General features: G+C 39.1%; 1 long non-coding RNA gene across 1 annotated transcript; it reads left to right on the top strand.

The window, feature by feature from the left end:
* Positions 1-462: 462 nt before the first annotated feature.
* On the top strand, positions 463-1,369 carry LOC134870464 (uncharacterized). The gene is made up of 4 exons (XR_010166564.1): positions 463-536; positions 662-852; positions 955-1,096; positions 1,207-1,369. It is a non-coding gene; the product is annotated as an uncharacterized LOC134870464 (long non-coding RNA).
* Positions 1,370-6,177: the final 4,808 nt, after the last annotated feature.

Genomic DNA, 6,177 nt, shown 5'->3' with positions numbered 1-6,177 from the left:
ATGCACAAGGGAAGACGCAGGTGGTTCACCTGTGTCTGAGTGCACCACCTGCGTCTTCCCTTGTGCATTTTTTTTGTCTCTGTTTCCTTATGCCTGTGCCCTTGTGTTCTGTGTTGCCCCCCCCCTGCGTCCTCCAGTGATTTTTTTTTTGTGTAAGTCTCTTGTTTTGAACTTTGCTTTTCTGTTGTACTTTGAGAACATGGTTTTCCTTCCTGCCCGGGACTTAGGACCGTTGACTACTTTGTTGATACTTTGTACTTTCTGTTGGACTTTTTTTTTCTTATTGTCAATACATTTCTTTATAAGTTACTTCTGGCTGTGTCCGTTTGGGTCTGCTTTTCCCCATTCTTGAGAATAATGCTTTTATACATTACAGTAAGACAGTCCCAATGATGCTCAGAACTGGCTTAATCCTTCTCAATATATTTTAGCAAGCGATCTTCCACAACCCCCGTTGGATTTCAATGGGGAGGTTGACCTGGATTCCTTTTGGGATACACTGTCAATGGAAAGGATCGCCCGTGGATTTGTATCAAGTAATGCAGACAGACTGACAGCAGGATTGTGTTCAAAAACAAATGAACATTTGGACATAGATGTTTCAGAGGTTTTAATTTAAGAATGTTACCTTTTGACATTTTGTGTTTTGATGTTTCCATAGGTCACCAAAATAATCCTTTTAAAGTGGAGCCATCTTTTCACTTTTGGGCCCCTTGAATTGGGAAGAGTACTCGGAGGTCAAACGTTGCTATCAACACTGAATTCCAAAAGATCCGGCATCCAAAGCCAGCTGAGGAGAGAGAGATAACGGTGTCTGAGGACAGACTTAAAAAAGAGCTCTACAAGCAGAAGGTAACAAATAAACGTTACTTTAATTTTTCTCAGTGTGATTTGTGGCCAAAACATTTTCAAAAAAACAAACATTTCCAAGTATACTTTTGTCTTCTTTTGCAGGTTCCTGTCATCCGGGCATTGTGTAAGGAGTGTGGTTTAGATTCCACCGGCTCGCGCACTGACCTTCTCGTCAGACTTTCGGACGAGATGAAGTCCAGGGAATCCTATGATAAAGCCTTCCAAAAAATTTGGGCTGCTTCAGGTAAACAAAATGTCAATTTGGTAAAAGCCATCGTAATTATTGTTGATTGTGATGATAATGAGTTTGTGCATTTATAGACCTTACATTTCTGTCTTTTGTTTCCATCTCAGGAGGCTGGGCTGTGATCATGTGCCCGTGTGGCATAGTTTATAGCATTAAATGTAATATCCGTGCAGAAAGCCCTCGTGATTTCAGTGACATGCTCCTCTCCTAGAAGCACATACCAAATATAGTCATTTATGACTTTGCACGTGGAATGGCGACCCACATGAACATCAGGGATCCAGGGAGGTTGCCCTTCAAACCCTTTGAAGGACGTCTAAGTGAAACAACTGCAGAAAATATAGCCCTGGCAAAAGCTGGGAAGCTGAAGGTGTCACTGCCTTGGCTAAATGTCAAAAAACAAGTCCCAGACTGTAATGCTCATCCAGCAACAGGCTCAGCTGAGCATTATGCGCTATATGATCGGTTTCATGAGGATAACACAAAAGATCCCAGAGATAAGTTGAGAAAGCTTGGCTTAGTACCGCAACTGGCTGGTAAAGTTAACAGCCAAGTTGCAGAACAGCTATTTGCAAAGATGAAGAAGAACAATTACTTCTTAAACATGGCTTTGCCGTCGACCCATCTCTTCCTCATGAGAAACATCATTCATCACCATAATGCCCATAAGAACAAGCAACGCCTGGACCAAATTACCAAGGTTTTTGGAAATGGGGTAGCTATGAACAGCTATGGCCAAGCAGTTGTAGGTACTTGAATGTCTATTTTCAGTGCAATACAGCTGTTCTGTCTTGTTATTTGTGCAGCTTTTTTTTATAAACTGTGCTTATTTTTAGGGAATCTTGCATCTTCAGAGACATCTACCACTGTTGAACCTGTTCCAATGGACACTGATGCACCTGCAGGTGAGTAATTATAGGGGCTGGGGGACCTTTTTTTTCAAGTTCTTAGCTTTTGTATAGCAAGAAATTAATTTCATGATCAAAATGTGTTGTTGACATGTGTGAATGTTTCTCTTTACTGTTTTTTTTTCTTTCTTTTCAGTGGAATCACTGCCTCTGACCTCTGGTCCCTCAGTGCCTCTGACCTCTGGCCCCTCAGTGCCTCTGACCTCTGACCTCTGGCCCCTCAGTGCCTCTGGCCCCTCAGTGCCTCTGACCTCTGGCCCCTCAGTGCCTCAGACCTCCGGACCCTCAGTGCCTCAAACCATTATCCTTGGCTATCTTGCACAAATCAAACCCTGGGAAAACGGCTGGAACCCAGTCCAGGACCAACTGGTAAGCTAACAAATATTTTTGTTATTTTTTGCCACACATCATTACTAATCTGTTTAACTGTTGTTTGCAGCTCAAATATGTCCTGGACAGAAAGCGGCCAATGGCTGAGATCATTGTGAAAGAAGGGGCTATATGTCTCACTCGGGAAGATTTCTGCAGCCTGGGGTTGCAAAGAGACATGGACTCTCTCGTGAGTAATAGGGTGATGGTAAACATGAGGAAGGCAATATCAGGATGTGCAGTATAAACTGTGTTCGTGATGACTTTGAACATTTTCTTGCAGATTGGAAATGTGTGCCTGAAATTGATTCAAGAAGCAGCTCAGCAACTTGTATGTATTGTTTTTTTTAAAGTTTTAAGCTCATATACCACATAGAATAACATTGTGAATGTTGATGATGATGTGAATCATTATAGATTTGTGTGTTTCCTACAGGGAAATGACATTTATGTAGAGAACATGTACGTTGTTCCTACATGGAAGGGCCCACAAGAGTCAGGCTATATTAATGTCAACTTTCCAGTGAGTGCAAATAAATATGTATTTATATACATATAGTCACAAGTACTTACATCTGCATGATGGTTATCTGTCTTTAAATATTAGGATGATGTCGACATGAAGGATTTCTTGGTCTTTCCAGCATGGAGCAATGCAAATGGACCTGACCACTTTTTTCTCTGTGTAAGTGTGCATTTTTAGTGTTTCATTCTATGAATATTCAAATGCATCATCTCCAACTCTGAACCTTGTCCTAATGACTGTCAAACTGTTGTTCATCTCCAACTCTGAACCTTGTCCTAATGACTGTCAAACTGTTGTTCATCTCCAACTCTGAACCTTGTCCTAATGACTGTCAAACTTTTGTTCATCTCCAACTCTGAACCTTGTCCTAATGAGTGTCAAACTGTTGTTCATCTCCAACTCTGAACCTTGTCCTAATGACTGTCGAACTGTTGTTCATCTCCAACTCTGAACCTTGTCCTAATGACTGTCAAACTGTTGTTCATCTCCTCACCTATCGCATTAATGAGTAGATCATGAAGCCACTCCTGAGAGAGATCATCTTTTTAGACTCGCTGTACTCTATGCATGAGTCTGGATTTGGTGATGCAGAATACGTAAACATTTTTAGGTCCACAAATATACCAAATTCTTGGAGCTTGTCATGTTTTGGCTACATTCCTATAGCCTTTTTAAAGATAATAGGCTACGTTCCTATAGCCTTTTTACAGATTTGGGCTACGTTCTATAGCCTTCTTACAGATTTGGGCTACGTTCTATAGCCTTTTCACAGATATTTTGGCTACGTTCCTATAGCCTTTTTATGGATATATTGGGCTATGTCCTTAAAGCATGTTTTGGTTGCACTCCTGTTGCTGTTTGTCTCAGTGGTTGTCATTTTTTACAATTTTATTTTTTAATTCTGATTGTTGGTTTATTCATTTGTCCATGCCTGTTTACTTAAGTGTAACCTTACTAAGAAGGTCCCTTTCTCTAAACTGAATTTGACATGCATGGCAGCCACTGTAGACTCACGCACTGTAAGTGCAACTTTATTCTACAACATGTTTTTAATTAACATTTGTTTGTGTGGTTTTTTTTTTTTCTCTAGTCAAATTGCTCAGCAAATTGATCCTGGTCTCTGGACAGAGAGGACTGGACATGATATTCCAGTAAGTATAAATACATGATTTGTGTGGAATAAATTGACTATTGCCTGTAATGTCCACTTTTATTTTTGTTAATTTTAGGGCTTGCCTCGTCAGACATGTGGGAACGACTGTGGAGTTTTTATGCTCATGGTAAGGTTTCTTGTGAAAGTATATGCAGGCATCAGTCAACAATGTAAATTGATCAATACTAACTTGCCTTGTTTCTATTGCCTATGTTCTAGTATGCTCTTTCCATTGTGACAAGGCAGGGATTTGCTTTTCATGAGGTAAGTTTAATCAAATATATTGAACAAAGAAAAAATATGGTTTATTGGTATGGTACAGTTGCTGTATGTGACAACATACTATTCTTCTTGAGAAAATAATAATTGAGTTAAACATTTTTCTCACCACTGGCACATGTTTTCAGATGGACATGCCTTTGATCAGGGAGTGGTGGTGCCTTCTTCTAATGAAGCGTTTCAAAATAGAAGGGTATGACAATTCTAAGACATGTTAACAACACTCAGTGATCAACAAGTGACTTGCTAAGCTAGTTTAATATCTGGCTTAACTCACAGACCGGTAGTTGCCTCTTTAGTTGTGGCTTAGGAGGATCAAAATGAATAACAAGATCAGTAAAATATCAATTGACATGTAACACTATGTATGTCTGCCTTAAACAGTAATATTTATACATGTCAGTTGTGCACAAATTATTTAACTTTTCAAAATGTCATAATTTGGATTAATGTTTTGCTTGTTTTTAAGTCATGGGCAGCGGTTTGCATTCTGGACAACTGAGGCCCTAAGTCTGATTAAGGGAGACCTGCCACCAGTGTTCAGAGTGCCTAGACAGAGTGGCCTCACTACTCAAGTTCCACCCCACATTCAAGCAGTCAGTGGCCGCACTGAGGCTGAAAAGGCACTGGTGGACTTCATTGTGCACTCACAAGGAGCTGAGCAGCATTTGATGGTAATTTTCGAATTGTTTACATTTTCTCATTACTAGTGCTTTTTGAAAAGGCACGCTGCCACAACAGCCCCTTTGTGTTAGGATTATTCTCAGAAATTGTATCACTCACCACTGAACTAACTAGCTCCTTTTTTAAGCTTTAGGATATGCATTTATTTGTGTATATGCAATGTAATATAAATGTACAGTATGCCATTATGTATTTAATTCAACTGCTATTTATAGTCAGTATTTCAGGCAGTTCTCGCCACACAGCACACTAAATAAATAATTTCCCAATCCTTGCCTTAGAGTATACTTGGTGGCAAGCCATCCAAGTGGGCAGTGATGAAACAGGTCCCAGTCTACCTGGACAGTGAAGAAGAACAGAAGACTCTCTTCACCCATCTTAAGTCACTGCTAGACAGAACACAAGCAACAGTGAAATACACTGATGAGGTTCAGTTTATTTGTGAGGTTTTCTTTCCAGAGGTGAGTATATTCTTATGTGTGCTACATAATTTTAAAAGCATGAATGGCAGATATTTGTATCAATTTAATTGCATAAAATTCTGTTTAGGCCATCATATATGGCATCTCTGCCTTAAATGCCATTTCATGGGAGGAGGCAGAGCAGGTCTTCCTGGCAGGGCCTGCTGTCGATCAAAGGTAAGGGGAGAGAAGTAGGAATTTCTGAGTACATTGATGGTTCTTCTATTCCAGTATTTATCATTTTGTCTGTTTTCAGTGAAGTGGACGAGTTCTGCAGGAGGCTGGAAAGGCAGATGAGGAAGGAAGGAGCGCTGCCATAATATGAAGGCTATTATTATATTAAGACTGTTTTGTCATTATAACCCCATGCAATAGAAAATTTAAAAGCATCTCATTTCATTGGAGGTTAATTAGTTAAAAAGTAAGTAATCCAAGCTTCACAAACAATTAGATCTTGGTGTTTTTATTTATTTATTTAGTCCAAATTATTTTTTAAAAGTAACCCAACCTTCACAATTACATCTTTTTTTTTTTATTTGTTTTTTTTTTAAATGTATTTATTTCGTCCAAAAGATTCTTTAAAAATAATCAGAGCTTCACAAACAATTAGATCTTGGTGGGGGTTTTTATTATTTATTTATTTAGTCCAAAATATTTTTTTAAAGTTTAAAAGTAATCTGATAGCTTCACAAACAATG

This window comes from Eleginops maclovinus, chromosome 10, assembly GCF_036324505.1.
Source record: "Eleginops maclovinus isolate JMC-PN-2008 ecotype Puerto Natales chromosome 10, JC_Emac_rtc_rv5, whole genome shotgun sequence".
NCBI classification, from domain to species: Eukaryota; Metazoa; Chordata; class Actinopteri; order Perciformes; family Eleginopidae; genus Eleginops; species Eleginops maclovinus.
Note: the sequence above shows the minus strand (reverse complement) of the source record. Positions and strands in the feature narration are given on the sequence as shown.